This window comes from Acartia tonsa, chromosome 2 (assembly GCF_053477335.1).
Source record: "Acartia tonsa isolate MP-2025a chromosome 2, ASM5347733v1, whole genome shotgun sequence".
In the NCBI taxonomy this organism is placed as follows: domain Eukaryota; kingdom Metazoa; phylum Arthropoda; class Copepoda; order Calanoida; family Acartiidae; genus Acartia; species Acartia tonsa.
Window position 1 is genome coordinate 40,155,689 of NC_137261.1, and position 25,355 is coordinate 40,181,043.

The window sequence follows — 25,355 nt, forward strand, 5'->3', positions numbered from 1 at the left end:
AACTATTTTAATGTAATTGGGTAAAAGGGAGCGTTCAAATATCTGTTCTATAAAAGGGCTTTAATAGGACATTATGATTATTTCAAATGATCAGGAGATTTTTTATTATAGTTTAAATGGTTATTTTTTTAAATTAAAAGAGATCAAAGTGCCAGAGAATTTTTAGTTATTAAATGATGAATACATACATTACGGTAACCACGGGATTGAACCCACACGGGATTGAACCCAACGGGATTGAACCCACGGAATTGAACCCACACGGGATTGAACCCAACGGGATTGAACCCACACGGGATTGAACCCACGGGATTGAACCCATGGAATTGAACCCGCACGGGATTGAACCCAATGGAATTGAACCCACAAAGGTGTAGGTTTCCCCCAATTTTTTTTCTTCAATTTTTTGGGGGGTTTAAGTCTCCTCTTCCAATTTTTTTTCCTTAAATTTTTGGGTGGTGTAAGTCTTCCCCCAAATTATTTATTTTTTCTTTTTTAATTTTTTGGGGGTTGTAAGTCTCCCCCTCCATTTTTTTGTTCAATTTTTTGGCGGGTTTAAGTCTCTGCACCCAATTTTTTTTTTTGGGGGGGGGGGGTGTAAGTCTCCCCCTCCAAATTTTTTATTTTTTTTCAATTTTTTGAGGGGTTTAAACTCTCCTCCCAAATTATTTTTTTCTTGATTTTTTGGGGGTTGAGAAAAAAAAATTTGGTGGGGGAGGCTCTCAACCCCCAAAAATTTCAGAAAAAAAAATTGGAAGAGGAGACTTAAACCCCCAAAAAAGTGAAGAAAAAAAAATGGGGGAAACCTACACCTTTGTGGGTTCAATCCCATTGGGTTCAATCCCGTGCGGGTTCAATCCCGTGTGGGTTCAATCCCGTTGGGTTCAATCCCATTGGGTTCAATCCCGTGCGGGTTCAATTCCGTGGGTTCAATCCCGTTGGGTTCAATCCCGTTTGGGTTCAATCCCGATGGAACCATACATTACTGGTTTAGGACACAATTAAAGGGTGAGCAAAAAAAAATGCGTAGATTTTTAAAATTCAAATTGCGCGGCTTGTGTAAATAGTAGAAAAATGTTACGGATACCGTTAGATCCGCTATGAACTGTATTTTTTTGTAAATATAAAAACGATTCCTGTGCTACGCATTGGTAAGGAGCTACGCGTTAAAATGTCCCAATTGACGTAAAACTTGACTTGCGAGTATAAATAGAAATATAAAAATAGAAGCATATTCTTACCCTTTTTTCGTCAAATCTAAGAAGGAACATTTCTAGCAGACAAAAGTATTGTTTACTTTCGACTCAAGCTGATGTGGATTCTTAAAAAATGATAGACTCGTTACTCGATAGTGAGGCAAAATTATTTTTGTGAAAAATCATCCAAAAGCACATAAAAAATCTACAAAAATTAAACAAAATCATATGTTAATAACCCTTTTAAGAATTTATTTAATTTTTGTAAGTTTACTTATGCGATTTTGGAGGATTTTTCACAAAAATAATTTTGCCTCACCAGCGAGTAGCCAGCCTAACTTTTTTTTAAGAATCCACCTCTTTCTCACTCAGACGAAATTTTTGAGCAAGTAAGTTTGATGTGTACATAATTTCAACCAATGAAATTTGATGTAGGTTCCGATGCGATCATCCTATTGGCTTAATCAGACATTCCCTCTCTTTCTTAGTACCTTTATTCGAGTATGTTACTAAATTTTAGAGAATAGTGTGTGCAAAAATAACTGCGTAGATTTTTAAAATTCAAATTGCGCCGCTTGTGTTAATAGTAGAAAAATGTTACGCATACTGTTAGAACCATTATGAACTCTATTTTTTGGAAATATAAAAACGGTGCCTGTGCTACAAATAATATAGGAACAAGGTGGTAAAACGTTCCAAATTTTACTCGCAAGTCAAGTTTAAAGTCAGTTGGGACATTTTACCTCTTAGCTCCCTAACTATATTCAGCAGAGGAATCGTTTTTATATTTCCAAAAAAATACACTTCATAGCGGTTTTGATGGTATGCGTAACATTTTTCTACTATTAATACAAGCCGCGCAATTTGAACTTTAAAAATCTACGCATTTTTTTTGCTCACCCTTTAGATACTGTTTGTCCGTTTGCTATAAATAGCTCTGATTGCTAAATCAGGCATTTTAGAAAATTCCTATCGAGCTTAATCTTTTCATGTTGTTTCCTGAACAATGAGGTGCAATTTAGAAAGTGTGAAAACTCTAAAATTTTTATCAACAAGTCTTAATGTTGACCAATTTTTGTAGGGATGATACCTAGAACAATTATAGCACTGAGGTAGTTTCTCTTTATTCAGGTACGTCTTAAAATGTTAGTATGTCGACTTAAATTTTCTTTATTTAAGGCATTTAATGTCATATCTACATAGTTTTTTTGTTTAGATTTCTAAATAAAATTTTCAACTATGTTGTCACGCTATGTTTGTCCGCTCGATTGTGGAGCTTTGGTTTAATGGATGATGTTATCCTTGTTTTAGGATTTCGCCTAACATTGCGATAACACCAACAAATGTATTATTTTAGTTGTTTCCGTTTAGGATGTATTAAAACGAGCAAACTTTTTTTTAGAGCTGAAAGAAAATATTTTCTTATTGTGTTAAATGGGATGTGCACAATATTCTTATGCTATGCTAACATAGTCTAGAAGTAAAAGTTGCTCTATCAAATTCAATCAGTTTTAGCACCGCTAAAAGTCTTTTTTCTTCAATATTAACAGTTTAGAAAGAGCAGTTGTTGTAACTTTGAATTTTAATAATTTAAAAAGAAATAGGATCAAGAAATATTTTAAAATTGCGTTTATTACTAGCAAAACTTTTATAAGTAACATTTTGGAAATAAAAAGATAATAATAATTTATAAAAATTTGTTAAATCAAATGCTTTACCAATGTCAAATTGTATCATAAGACACTTAATTATCAATTTTAATTTCTCAGGAGTGGTGCAATTTATTTACCCCTGAAATCTTGTTGGGAGGTTGAAGTGTAAAAACTCGTAAATTTTTTTTTCAATGCTGTATGTAAAACATACAGCATCCTAAAAGTAATCGAAATAATTCAATGATGTACATTGTACACGTGTCTATAGGCTTATTTTCAACCTTATTTTGGTTGCGCTTTTTAATATAGATTCTTGAATATGTTAACTATGTGCAAACCATAACCAACATTAAACGGTCTCTAAACTAATCTAATTAATTCAAAGATGTTCAAAATTTACATAAAAGTTGAGTTTAAACTGTGGGATAGCTTGCCTAGAATACCTATTACGCATTTCAAACCCCCCCAAAAATATCCCCCTGTCTTTTAAAAAGCGAAGCTTTTCTATAATTAGGGTCGGTCCGTCCGTCCGTCCGAGATAGATAGCTTTTATTCGTTAATTTAGGCATGTTAAAATTGTCCTAGCGATTTCAAACTTCCTGTAGTAGAAAGGTACGATTTAGAAAGCGTAGCAACTCAATAATCATTACCAGAATGTCCGTACGTCCATTTTAAACATGTTGATTTTTCTACTTTTTTAACAGCAATTTTTTATGTGATCTAATTATCCGTTTGATCTGATTTTTGGTATATTGATTCCTGGGACAACAAACTGAAAGAACAATATTATAAGCGAAGCAACTCTATAATCAGGTCCTAAAAATGTAAGTCCATAAACATTATCCTGTATCAAGCAGTTTTTCAACAAATTTACTTACAATTTTGCTTCGACTCTTATACAATTATAATCTGATTATTCAGTTCTGACACTATACCAGTGTTAATGTCCGTCTGTCCTACCGTTTTAGTGCTACGCTTTTATGGATGTTCTCATCCTTGTTTAGTAGCGAAGCAACTCTATTTAAAGTCTTTTGTCTCTTCGTTTCTCCGAATATCTAATTCTTCATATTAATAAGAAACCATCATGTATCATTAACAATGTCATATTGGAAATATCAGACCAAGGACGTTCTTTTTTAATTTTTTTTTTTGGGGGGGGGGAGGGACTTAATTTTTTTTCGGGATATGAAAACTTATAAATTTTTAAGCATCAATTTGTCTTCTGGACAAGGTTCAAGGCTCTATCGAAGGTTTGTTTAAAAAATCCCAAAAAAGACTTTTTAGTAATGACATGAATATCTATTCTACATATTTTCTCATAGATGACAACAAAAGTATTTTGTATTGTATTATTTATTATGTAATTAATACTAATAATACAATATTGTAACCAGAAAAATCAGGAATAGAAGGACAAGAAAATTGTATATATAAACTAAGATTTCTAGTATTTCTATAAATGTGTCCAGTAGGATCTCAAAAACAGTTGTAATGATTGTTTTACTAACCCACGGATTGTTAAGTTTCGGTCTAGGGTAATTTCAAGCTTTCTCGCGGGCAACTCTCCTCCCACCCAAAAAACCTCTTTTCATAAAAAAAAGTTAAAGCAAAAATAAAAGATGTATTAAGTTGAAGGTACATTCATGTCTTTTCTTGGGTCGAAGAATTGGAGCCCGAAAAATTTAAGTTGCAAGTTTATTGAAAACTTGTAGACAGGAAAAATCAAATACCTTCTCCAAATAAAAAGCCTGAAGCAGCTAATAGAGCCTATTAAAAATATAATACAATACAAAAGACCAATGATAGGCCAGTAAATATTAATATTGACCAATGGTAAAATGTATACTGGCCTATCATTGGTCCTTTGTATTGCATGACGTCATTTTTTATTAGGCACTATAAGCCGCTTTAAATGCCGTCTCTTTTTCCACTATCAAAGAAAAGCCACACAATCAAAAGACTAAAAGAGAATAATTTCCTGTCCTTTGATGCCTGCAGCAATAGTGGACATAGAATGCGTGGATATATTGACAGGCGAAAATTTGTCGTCAATCTAGGTTGCTTATATGAACCACAGTTCGTTCCTGCAGTAAGAGGGAACGGGATAGAGTACAGTGGGTGGATATGTGGAGTATCGTTATTTTAGCCAGCTGTAACATTACTTTAATAGAGTACATGAAAATCTAGTGCAACATCCAAGTAATAATATATCGATTACAGCCATAATGTTTAGATGAAAACTCGTATTCCCGGGGTTTTACATACATTACCATATCCGTCACAAATTGATGGATAAACAAAGATAGCACACTCACATACATACATGCATACTTACATACAAGGATAATTTAGAAAAGTGTTGAAACATGATTTAATGGTGAAACTAAAGAATTGGCTTTTTACTGCTTTGGTTTGTATCAAGTATATTGTTTTAAGAAATGGATCTGATATAATTGTAATGTATTTCAATTACGTTAAAGGTTTGGCAATCTTCATTTGTAAAGCTTCGCTTTTATTTTATGTTGTTAATTTGTTTCTTTGCTTTCAAATTTTAAGTATTAATTTTTAAAGAAAAACTAAATCTAAAATATCTGTGTTTTTTACTTGGAGAGGAAATAAAAAGTAAATTCCAATAGGCTAATCTCAAGCAATATAATCTAGGTTCATCCCTTAATTATCAATTCGTAATAAAGTAACCTTTCCTTCAGGCTAATTTTCTTTCTTTCTAACCTTATTGTGTTGATTCCTAACGCTCACACACACACGCAGATATCCTAGCAAACAGTGCATAAACAGTAAGGTGTACACATAATAAATATAAAACATCTAGATTCCTAAATTAACCCACTAAAACGGAAGCGATGGAATAGTCTGGCCATATTATTGGTTAAGAAAGTGTATTAATTTCATTCGTATAATGAGTCAGCTAATAGTTTTCGAGAAATTTTACCATAAAAAAATTCGTCTAGCAATCCCATTTTAATTTTGACTGATTATTGTTTCTGATAGCCCATCTATGATTATAAATCTATTATAAACATCCATTATGATTATGAATACAGAAACCCAACTATAAGAGAAACCAATATATGATTACAATAGGGGGACATCATGGTCATAGTTATATTATTATTCATCTATACATAGTTTAATATGTATAGTAGCGGGTATCAACATTCCCATATTTACAAACTAGCGGTCACGTCTCTAGATTCAGGTTTTTTTTTATTTTTCGCGATTTCTCCACCCTTTCCCCCTCAAAAAAAATAAACCTTCCCAGGACCCCTGATAAGCTACCCTGGAATGGATAATCATATCGGTTCAGCGGTTAGTGAGATCCTTTGGTACAAACAGACAAACATCCTGTTATTTAATTATTGAGTTTTCTTGGAGAAAAAAAACATTGATCTACAGTGCATAAAATGTAAACAGATTAAAATTATTGGTTAAAAAGTTTGAACATGCTAGTTTGTAACAACCAATCAAGATTAATTAATCTATATTTGTGATCCATGAATGGGAGAGCATGTTTATAAAACTTTGGGTACCCTTTTATTTTCTAGTCAATTGTCCCTTTCTTCCAAGATTTAAGAAACATCACGCAAAAGTTCAGTATTTTTTAAACGCTCTAATGCATATTTAGGACACTGCACTGTGGGGAAGGTATTTCTAATAGCTAAAATTATTTATCCAATTCTAAATAACACATATTATACATTATCTAACCCAAAATAAAAAAAAATCAGATATTAGTCCAAACTTGAAACTTATGCTATGAATAAAAGATTTAAACTGAATTATTTCAACCCAATCCTACCAAACATAACCAAAAACTAAAAAAAACTGTATTTTAGGTATAAAATATAAATATTGCATATTCCATGAATTTTTAAGCATTCTGATGATATACAATATGACTGGTTTTAGTCCAATATTTAGCATGAAATGAAAGTGGTCTGACATCCTATTATATAAAGAATTATTTTTTTGTCCTAAGCTTAAGATCTTATATTAACTACTAAACCGATTAGGTAAGCTTCACATAGATCATATAGTGGATAATCTTATATTCGTTTTATATTCCTAATACCTAACCAAAAACTATTTAGGTTGTAAGGGGAAACAGTTATGGAAGGGACAATGTAGTAATATGGTGTATGTGTGTGTGTTTGTATCTTTGTGTGTGTATGTGTGTGTGTGCTTGTGCCATATCCTACTGTGAGAACTTGTCACAGGAATGGGGCAACTTTTAATATTTTTTTCTGGAAATATTTTACCTTCTATATATTTTTCTAGATAGATCTAATTTTCTCAAATTAGCTTAGGTATGTCTCTATAGATATTTCATATTAAATTGAACTTTTTAACACTTACAAAATTGAAGTATGCTCTGAAATGGTTTCAAACTAAGGTTTTCCTTTGATGATTGCATTTTTTTGAGGTTATTCGTTGTGTAAATAAATAAAAGAATTAAAAATCTAAATCTACTTTGAATACCTCTAAAATTATCTTCTAAAATTGTACACTAAAAGTTGCGTCAGTTCTGGCAAGTGACAACAGGACACAAGCACCCCCCACCGCCGTCAACCATTTCAAAAATTTTACTTTACACTTTTTTCACATTTACTGAATGTTAATTTAATTGAGCCTGTCCATTTGAGTGAATAGGTGAAAGGGAAATGGAATGACCCTTGTATAGAGTCGCCGCGCCCACTGGCAATTTCAAAGGTTTTGTATACAGGTTGCGAAATTGTTTACTTTTCAATCATTTATCTGCTTAGTATACAATTTGTTGGCTATATCATTAAAAAAGATACACTCCAGGAAATTTAGGTTAGGTTTTTAATTTGTGATTTGGCTTTTGAGAAAGGTTGGCCCTCCCAACATTTTCCAAATGGCTAAAAACCCGCCCTTTTACCAAACATGTCGAATGAAAAGCACAGGATAATTCACTCAGTACATACATTCAGTTACTTTTAAACCATTCCAAGACTTAAATCTAAGAATAAAATAACCTAAAAGGCTAAAACCATATGGGGACCTAAGTGAATCATCCCTTAAAACTTAATCAGTTCAGTAGTAATTGGGATTTCAACCTTCAGACAAAAAACCTTACTACTTTATATAATATGATTAGTTTTAAACAATTAGAGCATGTTATTCTGTACAAATGTTGAAAAAACAATTCATACATTCACAATAACTCCTCTTGTAGAGCAACATATGATAAACCTTGATAAACAACCCTGAAATCAAACAGTGAGAATCGACAGGTTACATTGAAAAGGAATTAAGCAGTTCTAAATTAAGTATGTACAATTGTGTGGGGATAATTTAAAAAAAAAAGAAAATAAGAAAAACTATATATTGTAGCTATTTATTCCTCCTCAAGTAAAAAAATAATCATCATAGTGTTGACAAACGTACGTATAATTGTATTAATTTGGCGCTTTTCATAGCACGGCCTTTATACATATATGTTATTTTATGTTATGATCCACGGAATTCAAATTGCCTGATTTAGCAGCAGTAAGTATAATTTTTACGTCTTTATTTTTAGTCTGGAGAATGCAAGATTCGAATCTGACAATCAAAAATGTGTTGAACTATACTTAATAAACATTTTTACACAACATTAACACAAATCTTATACAATTGAAATCAATTAAAATACTTGAAAACATGTCTCTATATACAGGCTCAAACTAAAAAGAAAAATGAACATTTCGACCCTGCCAAATTGAAATTTGCTTCTTTTTTATTTAAACTAATGAAATGTAACATTTTTGTGACTCGAAGGTATTTTAAGTAAAATAAATGTTAATAAATTGTCCTTAAATGTTCCATTAACATAAAGATTTTTAAAACTTTCTAAAACATAACCTTGTAACTCATAGAATTTAACAAAATGTTTTGTAGGTTGAATTTACCAAGAGGGAGAGGACATTGAATTATGCTGGTAAGTTTCAAAAATTGACTTGTTATTCGTTGGCTGACAACTATAGTAAATCGTCATGGGTTGGGACATACAATCAGTGTCCAAACATTTCAACAAATTATTTTAATCTAATCTAATTTACATCTTGATCATAATCTATAGTCTTATCATTTAAGATCCCTGAATATTTCCTAACCACATAAAACAATTAATTATGGTTTTAATTTGACTATCATTGACGTATCCTTATTACAAATAACTTACCGATTAAAATTTATCTTCCATTGGTCATAATTATTTTCCCTGAATTTTTTAATCTAACCCCCCCCCGCCAAAAAAATTTTAGAAGATGCCCTAAACCTATATTCTCTAAAAGTCAATCAACCATTAGTAAACATTACCAATATAATATGTAATTTATCTGTCTTTGTTTAACCCTGCATTTCTCACCTACAAGTTTCATGTATTTTATCTGTACCTATATTCATGGAAGGTACTGACTCTTTAGTTAAATCACACGACTATCTTCCATTTATATATCCCTGCATCCCTGGAAGGTACTAACTTGTAAACTCTTTAGGTAGGCATTACTGATAACACACCGATACAGATCATAGGAATGTGTCAAATATTTATCAGGGAAAAAGTAACAATTAACTGAACATTTTGATAGTTTATGTTCATTCAGGTATAAATTAAAATAAGACGCTATGAACATCTTTATTGAATGAATTCTATAAATGTTCAATCTATATGGTTCTTATTTACAAGTAAGCTGAAATAAGTTCCAGAAGCCCCCCCCCCCCCAAACATTCAAAGAAAAGTAATTAAACTTGTTGCATTTAAATCTTTTTGTCTTACCGTATATCCTTGAATATTTCCGTAAAAAAATATTTACATGAAGAAAATATGTGGAAGATGACATAATATGAAATATTATGGTTACTAGAGTTGGGTGTTGGAGACAATGTTTCTTTTCTTAAATATACAAATGGGAAAATTGCTGCCAATTCAGGTTGCTAACATGAAACTCATTTATTGGTCAGTTCGTTCATCCAGTAGGAGGAGATGGGAAGGGATAAAGAGGGGACTATTTTAGCCAGCTGCATGTTTCACTTTATAAGAGAACTTAAAAATCTGGTGTAAGATCCAAGTAATAATAAATCCATTAATATTATTTCAAAGATGATTTCTTTAAAATAGCTTGCAAAATTTAAATTAGCTCGATTTATTGCTTGTCCGTTAAGATTTCACTAACAACTGAACCGATTAAGTTTTTCATTTTAAGAATGCTTCAAGTAAGTCTCGATTTATCAATTGAAGTTTGATGGTCGAAATCTAAGGCTATTTTTCTGCCACCTTCATCCCCTCGAATACAAGGCATAGAGGCTTTTGTGTTGCACAAAATTTCAGTGTCTAAACTTTTCCGCCAATAATTATTATTTTTGGACTAATATGTTTACCAAACATGAGGATGTAGGTCAATTTATCGTCCATTGTCTTATCTCTTAAATTCCCTGACAGAATTTTATTTTGAAATATTATGGTAAGTATGTGGACACGCTGTGGATATTTAGTATATCTGATCAAATATTTGGGGCTTTCCCTCAAATTGCCTCGTGAGAATAGAACCCCCGCCCCCTTATTTCAAAATATATTATTATTGAATATAAGGGGATAGTTGTCCAAACATTACACAGGACACATTACAATCTTTCCTGATTTTGTATTACTTTTGCGGAACATGATTCCAGTTACGTCATATTTTTCTTTCCCGAAAAAGGGAAGGGGGGAAGAAAATCTCTTCAAAAGAGATGGGGAAAACGCCCTTTTCTCCCATCTCTTTTTTTCTTCCCCTCTTCCCTTTTTCGGGAAAGATAAATATGACGTAACTGGAATCATGTTCCGCAAAAGTAATACAAAATCGGGAAAGATTGTAATGTGTCTTACACAGGGACAACTAACCCTACAAGGCCTACGACTGGGGTGCCCTAACCTTGTACCCTATGTAACCTAATCTAACCTGACCAATAGTAAAATAGCTAACTCATGAAATCTACCCAACCTCTCTTATTTTTAATATTTCAAACAAAAAAAAAGGGCGGGGGCTCTGTGCTTGACTAGGCACTTTGAGGGAAACCACCGAATATATTAACTTTTGCTAGTCATATTTCTTGAAGAAAATATGTTTAAATTGATATGTATCTGGAATATTTAAATAATAGCTTCTGGTTATCTTAGATTTCAACATACCTTTAAAAAAAAATCCCTATATAAAAGTTACAGGATGTTTGTCTGTGCCGAAGGTCTTGGGAAAGTTTATGACTATTTTGGGGTGTACCACCATCCTCCCAAAAGAAATTTCCATTTAAAAATGACCCACAAAATTTAAAAAAAAAACATTTTCTTAAATAAATATTGAAAATTGAGAAGGGTGACTTCCCCCTCCCTCTACCTCAAGGGCCAAAACAGGCCTCTAGGGGTGTAGCCACTATTCAATAGAATAGTAATTAGTTAATTATGTATATAAATATGATGTAGAATATCATTCATTATGTTAACTATCTGTTTGGATGGTTTGAGGCTATATTTCTCTCCTCCTTATCATAAGATAAAATTACAAATATACATAGAATACCTAAATAATGTTACATGTTATATGCCTTGATCCATATAGTCAAGACAACATTCCTATTCACGCCTTTAGTTAAACATTAGGTCAATTTTTAACTAAAATGTTTTTTTTTAAATTTAATATAATATTAATATATAATTATTGTGTCTTTTTCTCAAATTTTAAATTGTTTAAATAAGATATTAAAGTAATTAAACTAATTTTGCTTCAAGAATTTTACTGCTTTTGGGCAAGATAGACAGATATTTTAAGTTATCAAAAAATATACTTGAAAACTGGCATTTGATTTGATAGAATAGTTGAAATATTTAAAAGGATTACCAAGCTAGATAGATTGGAGAGATGGAACAGTTTAACTTTTATTTTCACAACACTAAACAAAAACGACTATGTACAAAATAGTTGAAGATTCACTTTGATATGGACTGCAAACTATGAAGCTAGTAAAAGTGGCTGACTCAGATTATGACGTCAAAAAAAATTAACCGATGCGAGGCCACTATAAATTTTACCATTGCATTGGTCAATTTTTTTACGTCATAATCTGAGTCAGCCACTTTTACTAGCTTCCAAATCATCAGGGAGGGAGAGACATTGGGCTGTTTGGGGACTTTTATTAAATTTTGATTGGTTGGTTGATTAAGTTGAGTGTCAAAACGGTTCAACCACAGAATTGGTAATTTTGTGTATCCTCATTAAGGATGTACATCAATATATCGGCCATTGTCTTATCCTTCTAGATCCCTGGTATATTATACTATTAGCCAAAGCTCTGTAATTCCATTATTTAAAAACTCATGAGATATTGATTGGGTGGTATAACCAATAATCAATATTTACAGAAGGTATTATTTAACATTTAGTTTATCATAATTAGGGGCGCATGTCAATTTATTATCCTTTATCTCAACCCATTTATGAAAAAAAGGTAAATCAAAGACAAAAACAATTATTGAAAGCATATTGATTATTGCCCATTGTTTTTGTTGCTATTGAACTAATGATTTACTTATTAAATAAATGATTTTCCTCCAGTGCCATATTTTATTTGAAAGGTTGAAATATCTTTTGAAAAAAAAGGACCAAGGAAATCTTCTGCAATAAAAAAAAAATGGAGGGGGATTTTTTTTGTTTTTGTCCCACCCCCTCAAGAAAATAGCTTAAAACCATCACAGGACCAGTAGGTATAATCCCTGAAAAGTAGAGCCCAATCGGTTCGACGGTTACTGATATCTTAAGCTTCAGAGGGACAGACGGACAGACATCGTTCTACTTTGTATTATAGATTGGTCATATTTGATATCTTATGAGACAGGAAGATCACACAATAAGATATTCGGATAATTTAAATGCTAGAAAGAAATTTGAATAATATGCAATAAACGAATCAGTTAGAAGACAGGGATATTGTCTAATATAAATTTATGGATCATAGAAAGAAAACGAAGTAGCGGGACTATCATTAACATTTACATAACTCAACTTTAAATGACCTATCAAAAGCTACTGTGAATTGAATATACTATGAAACCCACTACTTCGTTTTTTTCAATGATCCAAATTTACTATAATATTACATATAATTTATTTTTGTCTTGGGAGGGGGGAATAGATTGGTCAATATAATTCTCCCTACATCCCTGATAAGGAATACATAAAAATATAAACGTTTCTCTTTTGCCCGTAGCTTTCAGAGTAATAAGAAGAATAGTTTCAAACATTTTTCACTCGAGGTCAATTTGAAACTTCTTACGACCACTTTGTATGAGAAATTATTTTGTACTTTCAAATCGCAAAATGTTATTTTTCATTGTTTTAGGCCATTTTTTCTCATGGGAGGCTAAAAAAACGATAAGTATTCAATATATTACTGTTAATTTTTTATTTTAAGGAGGGCAAAAAAGGAGTTACACTTAAATTTTCGTGGATATCACAGAAAAAGATCTGTGCTAAGGGGTGGTTATATGGGGTTGGGGTTGATGTGGAGGGGCTCAATAAAAACTGTTGAATGGCCCTCAATCCGGGGCCCATTGTTAACAAGAATTTACAGCTCTCTGGTTCCTAACAGGGACAGGTAAACCTAATCTTAAACTTCTCCTTCTATTTTCAATTTAATGAGGTATGCTTTCCCTAAAAATGGCTAGCGAGCAGAAACCCACCTTTTTTTTGTAGGTAAAATAAAAGATAGGTGAGGAATAGTTTTTTTTATACATACGGGGATTCCACCTGCGGTACCCTAACACTGCGGGGCTACCCTTTACCCAATATGATAAAACTTTTCCTAACCTAAAGGTAGGTAAACACAATCACATGCAAAAACTACCCACTCTCATTTATTTTCAGTATTTTTGAAAATACGAAGGGGGTGGGGGGATCAACTAGGCACTTTGAGGGAAAACACCAATTGAGCTTTTTTAGGTTCTGCTTAATAAAGATTAACAAGACTAAAAAAACAAGAAGGGTTGGCTAGAAAACAAACATCATGTGACATAAATTGATTAGAATCTCTGATTACCTGCCTCAATCCATGCTGTTTTTCCTCTGGCTTCAACAGATAGCAAGTCTCAAAAAGCGCTCAATTTATAAATTGAATAACAAATATTTAAAAATCGTATGCTTATTTAAATTATTTATACCACTTTTTGGCCAAAATAGCGTCAATTTTATAAATGGTATGAAAAAAGCTTGATTAATAAATTCAATAAATATAATGTGAATCAGCTCCAGTCCAATTTTTCGGATCATGGAAAGAAAACGAAGTCGTATTTCCACAATAGCTTTTGATAGGTTATTTCAGGTTAGGTTAGGTTAGGTAAATGTTTAATGTTAAATATTCCAATTTTTCATTTGGAAGAAGTTAAATAGATAATAAATTGTTGTCGCTTTTAATGCTATTTTCTGAGTATAACTATCTCTTTACTCTAAATAAGTTTGTAACTTGTACTGGTTAGACTTATCTAAACGATTATAGAATATTACACTGGTACTCAAAGTTTGATAACACGTTTTCTAATTCGTTGACTCAAAAACTTTTATTCAATTTTGATTAGTTGGTTCCAAACTGGTAGTGTCCAAACTTTTCAGCCATTAGTTTTATTCTACAGAAGGCGTAGTTTCGTTTATCATCATTGGGGGGTGTAAATCAATTTATCTCATAAGATCCCAAAATTCTTATAATAAAGTAACAGGATGTGTTTTCGTCTGTTTTTTTGTACCAAAGGATCTCGCTAACCGCTGAACCGATCTGGTTTTCCTTAACAGGGTAGCTTCTCATAGGTCCCGGGAAGGTTTATAACTATTTTGGTGGAGGGTAACACCACCATCCCAAGAGAAATCACCCCGAGAAAAAATATCCCCTACCCCAAAAAAATATAAATTCCCCCCCCCCCCCCACCCCCAATTTTTTTTCTTCTGCTTATTCTTTTAAAATCGAATAAAAACTGGGTTATCCTCTTCTTAAGTACCCCTGTAGGCCTCTAGGGCCGTAGCCGATAGTAAGTTTAATAGCACTGAAGTAATTGCACAAAATATTGAAGTCATTCTCCAGATGCTTAATGATTAATCAAGGAAAGAAAATTTTGATGGCTCACATTCCAGAGAGGGATATTTTATCTCAAGAAAAACTATTTTGTGCCATTTGAAAGGTCAGACAATTTTGTAACGATGTACCTTTCACACAATTAATTGAAATATTAAAAAAACCTTGTTTCTTCTAGAATGTGTTGAAATACATTTCTTTCTAGAAACAGCTAATTAATGGAGAGTAAAGAGTTGCGCTTTTATGCGCATATGAATTCCTTCTTCCATGGTATTGGTTTTACTTGTTATTTTATTCTCCTTTGACAAATATCTGTATACGTCTTTGTTATAAAGATAAAATGTCTAAAATATTGCCATGTAAAGCAAATCTTTGTACAGCTTAAACTTCAGTCACTTTAGTTTACAATAGAAAATTAATTCTTTGCTGTATCCAGGGTCTGTGGTTCAGCAAGTTAATTCCATTGGAAATTGTTGAAAATTTGTATATATTTGAGTGGCGTAATGTAGGCGTAAAACTTGTTTTGTGCTTTAACTAAAGGGAAGTGGATAAGAAGGGGGGGGGGGGATAAGGAAGTGGGTTGGAGGAAATTTTCACTTAGAATTGTTTTTCATAATCCTTGTCCCTGGCTAGATCGTTAAGTCATTGTAAAAGCTGTACTTGTTTTACTAGTTTTTAATTTTGTCCATATTTTTAGAAGCAACTATTGTTGAATCAAATTTTCTAAGTAAAACTAATGTACAAGTACATAAGTTGGTATGTTAATAATTTACTTCTTAACCGCATAAAACAAAAAAGGGAGATATTTGTTTAATCTAAAGAAAATGATTAAAATTTAATTACAATAACAATTGATAACGTGAATCAAAATTAATTCATTTTTGGCTTTGTTCCCGTAAAGTTATACAAAGTCATAGTTCTTTACTAGCAGAAAATGGGAAACTGCCATATTACTCTTTAATCGACATATTATTACTCGGATGTTGCACCAGATTTTCATGTACTCTGATACAGTGATGCTCGAAGCTGGCTGAAATAACGATACCTCCATCCACCCTCTTTACCCAATCCGCTTCCCTCTCACTTGATTATTAACGAGTTGACCATTAAATAAGGTCCATATTAACAGCTAAATTGACAACAAATTTACCTTATCAATATATCCCCGTATATCCTACATCCATTTTAGGAATAAAACCTAGGGGCGTGCTGGAGTGGGATGTAGTGGGGTATGGTAGCACCCCTAACTTATAAAATCTCAGAGGAACATTAGAAATCTTTTAGATTGGGGGGGGGGGGGGGGGGGGTGGGGTGCGAATTTTTTGGTGGGATTCGCGCATCCCCATTTAAAATTCTGTGCACGTATCTGCATCTAGGCAGTTTAAAGTTTAATGTTTGTAATTAATTGTTTTGCAATTGTGTTATTGGTTGTTTGTTTTATGGATGCTATTAAGTTTTTTTTTCATTTTCCAGATGTTATACAATTATTTAACTGGCATTATCAATCTTTTTTGCATCAATCTTTAAAAAATATTTTCTATATACTAGCGGCTGCAACCCTTGCATCTAGTGGCTCTATATTCGAAGCTATATGGAAAGGCAGAAAAATAACCTTAAACTATAACCAGGCTTACTCATAAAAATGAAATAGCCTAACACAATATCAGGACCTATAAGAAGCTTCACTGTAAAGGAATACCATATTGGTTCAACGGTTGGCGAAATCCTTCGCTACAGAAAAAAAAAGCTTACTACTTTATATAATAGGGTATGTACATTATTTTATCGCACACTTACGTTAATAAGAATTATTCAAATTACTTAAAAACTGACCCAGTGCATTTTTGCAAACAAAATTTTAAAAACCATTTAAGAAATAGCTTTTTTTCCCTCTCTATTTATGGGTTATATACTAATCCAATTTAAACACATTTTTTATTCTAAATCTTAAATGCTTTTATTTATATTTTTTCTGCACGAGTTAATGGACAATAAAAAAAGACAAAAGTAAACTGAATGTTGAACACAATCAAACCTGGACGATCACGTACATTAATTCGTAAGTTCGTGCATAAAGTATGAGGAGGGATAAAGAGGGTGGATGTGGGTATCGTTATTTAGCCAGCTACAAGATTCACTTTATATGTGTTCATGGAAATCTGGTGCAACATCCAAATAATTATGTATCATTTGTGGAGATGATGGGTTCGAATCTCGGTCCAAACTGCATTATAACTTAAGACTTTAAAAGTTGTATTTAAAATATTCGATATTATAATCGTATATGTTGATTCAATTAACAAGTTCAGCACCTAATGCCGACTTACCAACAAGTTAAATAAAATTATACAAACAAATATACCCAATCAATTGTATTGAAAACAGAAGAAAATACAAAAAAAAGAAAGCAATATAGAAAAAAAATAAAAGAAAGAAGAAAAGAGAGATAGGTATAGCGTGTGCTTCAAGGGAAGTAATCATTTTTCCTTCACAGTACCAGTCCCATTCCCTTAGAAATACAACTAAGTAAAAATCCGTTAAATTAGTAGTTTGTAGATGCTCTTCAAGACTTGTTTGTTGGTCTGTTTGTTTGTAATGAACTTGAATGGGGTATTCCTGTCCAGTTTTTTGTTTAGGAATGAATATTAAGAAATATTCATTCCTAAACAAAAAACTGGACAGGAATATCATTCTCATTTAAACAAAAAACTCATTTTTTTATGCTAAAATGTGGTTTGATTTTGGTTTTTAATTTTCATTTATTTCCCGGCTATGATCATTTTTATCCCTGATATCAAGTTTCTTTTAATAATTAATAAAAATTCAAAAATCTTCCAAAAAATTTTTAAAATCTTCTAAAAATGACTACCTCGGGGAAATAAATGGTTACCTCCGGGAAATAAATGAATATTTACATCCACTATTTAAGGGGTTGTTTATATGGGAATGGGTATTGTTTAAGTTATAAAGGTCTTAATTATTTTTTACTTTTTCTTATTATGAGCAACTGATAAAGGTTTCATTGCCATTAACACTTCTTAACATACGATGTTTTAGAATTATAATTTTGACTAAAGTAAATGGGTTGTGGAGTTTTTAATACACCCCAACTAAGTTTCGAAAATAGTAATGGTGGTAAAAAAAATCAATGGAAGGTTTATAAACGAGGATGCCTTAATACAATAATGTTTCAGAGTATGTGTGCACTTTGTTATGCATTATTCAACAGTATGATATTATGGTCATACAATAAATCTATACACATAACCAGACAACTACCTGGATATCCCTGTTGGGGACCTATTTCGTCTGCTAACAAAATGCTTTCTGCTCTTTTGTAGCGACTTTGCTATGTTAATAATTCAGACGCTATTGGTTGATTTAAAGATCCAATTGAAAGTCGGCACAAGGTCCTTGGGGTTGGGGACATACAGTTTTTTAATCCCTTCTCCCTCTATTGTTTTACTTAAATGGTCATACAATAAATATAAGATTTATTTTGGCGGAATACTGTTGAAAGTATGGTAATGTCTCCTATTCCCTGCACCTATTCCAAGCTTATAACAATACACCAATCAGTGAATATACTAATAATATAGGGTAACAACCATCAAGGCATTACGGCTAGGATGGTATTTTGCTGTTCAGTTACCAGGCAATTTCCTTATATTGCATTTGTTTTAAAGAAAAGAAAAGGCATAGTTATTGCCTTTTTTAGGTTAAGTTTAATTAACTAAGGCTAACATAACCCTGCAGGGAAAGCACCCATCAGATAAATTCACCAGTTTCTAATATACTTAGATCGTCTTATCGCTTAACACTGTGCTTATTTTATTTTGGTATTTATCTAATATTCCAAAAGACTAAATGATTCATTAATAATTAATAGCAATAACCAAACTTAGTTAAGAAACTATTATTTATAATTCTATGGAATAGATTATTGATTTTCATGTTCATATAGTTTTAACATACATCACCATATGGATGATATTGATTTATTAGAAAATAAATGATATATTAAGGATTGGGCAAGGTATCGTTTAAGTATCAAACTCATATGTCCTGTGAAAGGAAATATATTTGGCAACCAAATGACTTTTTCTCTTACAGAAAGAGCAATGAGAAATCCTTTTTGGACGTATTATGACACATATTTACTCTTATATCACAGAAAAACAACGCTTTTTTGTGCACTAGGGAAACAATCAATAATATATTACATAAAGGTATGAAATATATTATTCTATCTTTTTAAAACAAACATTTGTATAGTCTTTTATTTCATTTGGTTCATGTGGTTAACAGCAAAATCGACATGTTGTTGTCGAAGCAGCTCAAAGGCCTCATACAATACAAATGACTAATGATTCACCAGTTTACATTTATATTGATCAATAATAAAATGTATACTGGTCTATCTCTGGTCATTTGTATTGTATGGTGTCATTTTTATATTGATCAATGATAAAATGTATACTGGTCTATCTCTGGTGATTTGTATTGTATGACGTAATTTTTTAGTCACTATAATCTGCTTCTAAAATATCCCCATCCTCTCAAGGTCCATTAAGGATGAAAATATAATCAAAATTAAAGAAAATTCATCATTATTAATAATGGTAATTATAGCTTAATTCAATTCGTATTCTTGATTTTTGCAAAGCATTTGATTAATAATCCCTCAAGGTCAGATGGGCCACTGAACAACCAACCGACAGGCCACATAACATTCAGTTTGAGATACATGTTGTAAAAAATGAGACAAATAAAGAACTCGCCGATTTTTTCCCATAATAAGTCAATGTCCAGCAGCCTTATATAGATATGTGGGTATTTTTTCTGAAATTATGTGTGTGTGTGTGTTTGCGTGTGTATGGGAATGGTGGGTGGGGAATAAAATTGTGTAATATGTTGCCAGCATCATAAATAAAACCTAATTGGAACTGATTGAGTACGTTACAACCTCTTGTGAGCAAGGAGTAACTATATCAAAGAGTTGATACATAATAATATTCCCAGAAAAAAAGACATTAACTAATAATTTCTTGGTGTAATTTGGCTTCGAATATTGGTATTGATATTTACAATCCTTATACTAAAGTAACAGGATGTTTGTTTGTCTGTGTGTGTATCTGTGTGTCTGTACCGAAGGATCTCACTAACCGCTGAACCGATTGGGTTCTCCTTAACAGGGTAGATTCTCATATGTCCCGGGAAGGTTTTTAACTATTTTTGGGGAAGGTACCACCACCCTCCCAAGAGAAATCACAATAAAATCGAAATTTTTTTTAATATTTTGGCCGCATAGTGTCGCTAGCGTAGTCGCGCTGCGTAGAAGCATGAATTTAAGAGCTGATAACATAGACAAATTATTTCTCAAATTAGATATTTAAAATAAATTATAAACATTTAAATGCCACTAGAGGCCTCTAGGGGCGTAGCCGCTAGTACATATATATTGTATTAAAAATAACTGAATGAAGTCTTATGTCAATATACAACCTACAGGCATAGATTGCCAATTAGGAATCATCCTATTAAGATAAGTTGCCTGTGCGTTAAAATAATGCTAACTATTGAACCAAATAAATTCTTCATATTTTGTAAGCTTCCCAACTCCCAAACTTTTTTTTATATATACTTTCAGACTCGCAGACAAAGTTTTAGACTTTTCTTTTGCTCCCCACCTCTTTTCGAAAAAATACCCAAGATGCTAAGGACAAAGCCCTAATTAAAATAATAAAATCTTGACTTTTTGTGCTCAGAATTTCTAAATAGGATAGATGCTAGTTATACAACTGTAATATTAACAAATGCTAAATGCTTAATACTTGCTACAAAGTTTGATTACAGCAGTCAATATGCGAAAAAAATGTTAAATATATTATTAAGAAAATTAATTTTATTAACTTTAAACCAAAATTGAATATTGACGATTGAACCCAATTGTTATAGAACAAGTAAGAAATAAAATATATGCAGTTCATTTTAAGAATAGCACTTATCCAAAAAAGGAATTCATGGAGGAGCAGGGTGGCCGTATTCTCTGGACTCCACAGTCCAAAAGAGAGACGCGCCTGAACTGAACTGAACTTATCCAGCATAATAAACAATATAACATATTAAAGATAAAGTATAAAATTTAGCAATATCTTTTTAATTAAAAACAATATGATAACAAGTACTAAGATTTTCTGCATGGACACACAATTTTAATTATTACCAGTAACTTTTTGATTGGTACAACATTTGCTTTCAGGGTAATCAATATAATTGATACAAAATATAAACAACCAATTAAATAGTATTTATTTGAATTGTAAAAGATGAATTCTAGAAAAATCTTGAAATATTAAATTTATTTTGATTTAATATGTTTTTTTTTATGATTTAAGTAGAATAATTGGAGAAAGACAATTTTTGATAAATATGGTGAAGATGGGGGTAAAATAGACAATGTAAAAAAGTGAAAAAAGTAAAGTATTTAAAACAAGCGACAATGCCCCTAGGTGCTTGAAGGAGGGAGGGGGAAGTATTAAAACTTAGATCAGTCAATTTTCCCACATTTATTTCTCTTTTTGAAGATCTTGCAGTAATTGGAAATAATTGTCCTTGATCATTTTATCAAATTTCCAATTCTCCACAAAATTACTCTTTTCCAATAGCTTTTTTAACCCCTTTCCCCAATAATGAGTTTGTAAAGCCACTTCATCTCTTTATTTTGGACACTCAAATCCAACTCAATATATATTTATATGTGGGTGAAAAAAAGAATTATATGAGGGCTAAAAAAAGAGTTAGAATCCATTAATCATTCCCAATAATGACTTGGGTTTTTTACATGTTTCTTTGTATTGGGAATATATAATGAGGAGAAAAATCTCAAAGAAGACATATTTAGACAATTTCTTTATAATTGAAATATTTTTTATGGAGAGAAGCTGTTTTACGTCGGAAGAGAGCAGAAGGGGTGTACCTTAAAGGAGTTGAGATACACCTTACTGATAATTCAACCTTTAAAACCTCCTTGACAGGGTCTTTACCCCCCCCCCCCGGCCCCCTGATACACCTCCCTAAAACAGCAAAAGTTGAAAAGTCAAACATCCCCAAAAATAAAGTTGGTTGTAAAAATAATTGAGGGCACTAATTTGAAAATCCATTTCAAAAAGAATTTAATTCAGAAACAATAATTTAAAGCAGGGGTTAATATCATTAGCTCTGCAATTCATTAACCGTCAGCCAGTAAAACTGTGTTTATTATAAGTTAAGGTTCAGTCCGGAAACACCGACATTACAAAGTATAAATAAGTCAATATAAAAATTGTGTATTAAGTTTGATTTGTGTATTGAAGCTGGATGACCAGAATATTTTTACCCTGAAAACTGTGGGAATTTAACCAAGGATGCCAAAGAGATGCAGAATCAACAACAAAAATAAAGAGCTAAATTTTTCAATAACCTACAACTTGAGTTAAAAGTCCCTTGACCGACTGCTTTTATTTGAAGCTTATTACATAGCTGGAAAAAGTGTCTCAAAAAATCAGCCTCGTGACGTCATAAAAATGAGAGATCGTCCATATCTTTTTTAAGGGTTTTCTTTCCCACTTCTCCTCTCATCTCCCTCATTTTTGTGACGTCACATGGCTGATTTTTGGGACTCTTTGTCCAGCTACTTTATTACTGTTCCTAAATGAAATAATTTTTTGTCATGGGAAATAAAATTAGGTAAAACTCTGACTTTTTAAACTAATATCTTCAAAAAAGGGAATGTAAATTTTAAAGAGAAAAAGTCATAGAAAAAAAATATATTTATATAAATTTTTTTCAGAAAAGAATTTCCAAATATTCCTGAATTAAAGTAGATGATGTGATTATTGTTTAGAAATTTTTACCTTTAGGGGACACATGGTTTAGGGGCACAAAAACGGGTTAATTACAGGGCCAGGGACAGGTATTCAGTTATTTGAATCAAGTTATCTTTGTGTTAAGTTTTGTCAGCTACATAGAACCTTCTTATTATATATTCTCAATATTCTGTCTTTCTTGATTTTAAAGTTCTCGAAACATTACTCCATAGTACATAAAAAAACATGAATAATTTTTTTAATATTTGTCTCGAGTTTGTATTATACATAAATTTTTTTGTGTCACAAAATGATAAGCTACAATCTGTTTTGTTATTAAAATTCAACTTATAGGTTTGTTAGTAGGTCTCTAATTAAGATCCTCGTGGCTTGATTGTGAAATCTTTATCAATATTATGAAAAGGCTTGAAAATCCATTTATTGTTAAAAATAATTACGGTTATAATTTGAATAAAAATGTACAAAAAATATGATAATTTCTATTTCAAATAGCCTTTAATTATTAAGAATAAAATTGTGCCTTTAAATTGCTTTTAAAATCTTTTCAAAAAAGTATTAATTGATGCCTGAATGCCCTCTTTGATACAAACCAAATTTGATTTGATTAAAATCGGATAAAGTCAGATAGGTGTTAAGAAGGATGTTTCACCAATTTCGCAAATATTTAAAATTTGACTTTAGCGCACAACATAGCGCAGCCCCTAATTTACAATTATGTTATGAGTTTAGATTTCTACAACAAAACGTAATGCTGCAATTCAAGGATAAAAGGGAAATGGTCTAGTCAACAAACAGGCATGAATCACAAAAAAAGGACTTACCCGGTACTTGCTTACATGTGGTAGACTGGAGCACCGAAAACCCCCCCCCCCGCTTAGTTTTGACAAAAATCAAAAATAAGGGGGGGGGGGGGTAGTTTTTTAATGTCTGGAAAACGGCAAGGAGGCAAAATTGCGCAAAATTAAAACCTTTTACTGGCCAAAGTCAATAAATAAGGAAATTTTGCCCCAAAACATGAATATCCCTGTAATAAGGTTTCCCCTCTGGTATACTGGATTTACTTGATTTACCTCACTCAACTTTCTGGCGTGTTGTACAGTGAAAAAACTACCCCCCCCTTATTTTTGATTTTCTTCAAAATTAAGGGGGGGGTTAAAAACTACCCCCCCCCCCCCTTATTTTTGATTTTTGTCAAAACTAAGCGGGGGGTTAAAAAACTACCCCCCCCCCTTATTTTTGATTTTTGTCAAAACTAAGCGGGGGGGGGGGGGGTTTTCGGTGCTCCGGTCTTCACATGTAAGCAAGCACCACTTACCCTGAATTTATATTATAAACAATCTTTAGATAAATTAATCTATAAAAAACGTAAATCAATAAGAAATAAACTAACGTCGGCGAAGGTTTTGCTTATTTGATTTATCTTCTTAGCCCCTAGCCTCTAGTGGGAGCGGGGGAAGACAGAAAAATAGACTAAAACCACACCAGGACATTCCAAAGATTCCCTGAAAAGAACTGTCAATTTAGACCATGATTGTCCAAGATTTTTAGCTTCATACAAAAAAAACCTCACTACTTTATATTTCAAGGATATTGTATGTTCCTGTGGTTTTGAAATAACACCGTTAAGAAATGTAGGCGGAGTTTAACATTCCATAAACACTTAGGCTACATACTTGAAATTATTCTACACATTTTTCATAATATTATCCTTACTATACGGTTAGAAAGTTATTCAGCAAGTTATGGGGTAAACATACTATTTATAATATGTAATTGTAAAGTCATTGAATATTTAAAAGTTTTTACTTTCCTGTCAATCAAATTATTTCTTAGAAATAAAATTTGGACTACTAATTTTTTTTCAACCTTTATTGTAATAATCCTTGTCCGTTATACTTGCATATTTGAGTAGGGTTTAACAGTTTGTACAATTCTAATGTTTGTTATTTTTGGTGGGGAGGGGGTCAACACCCCCAATTTGCAAAATACTTTATTTAAAATAAAATCATACTTATACAAGATACTTAAAAAGTTAATTTAAGAATAATATTTTCCACTCAAAATAATTTTGAATCTAAACAAACCATCCTACTTTATAATATTTTGGAACATAATATATAGTATATACATATTGTAACATAATGCCTTATGGTCATAGGAATTACTCTAAGATGTCATAATATCTAATGAATTAATATTTTCTAAAATAGTAAAATATTTTTCAGTATGAATTATATCCGCTGAATTAGAACCGGTTCTAACAATATTGAAAAATCATGTATAGAATCGTAACAAAACTGGGTATTTATTCTATCATTTTAAGTCTAATATCCGCAGAATGATGTCTATAATACGATGCAATTAATAAAAAGTGTCCTATTGTCTCAGTTATCATTTGTAATAGTTAAAATTGATATGTTAATAATTCCCATACAAGTTTGAAGCTATCCGGTACGGATGGACGTAAAGACAGAACCTTTTTAAAATCACAAGTGACAATCTTAACATGTATAATTACTTTTTTCTGA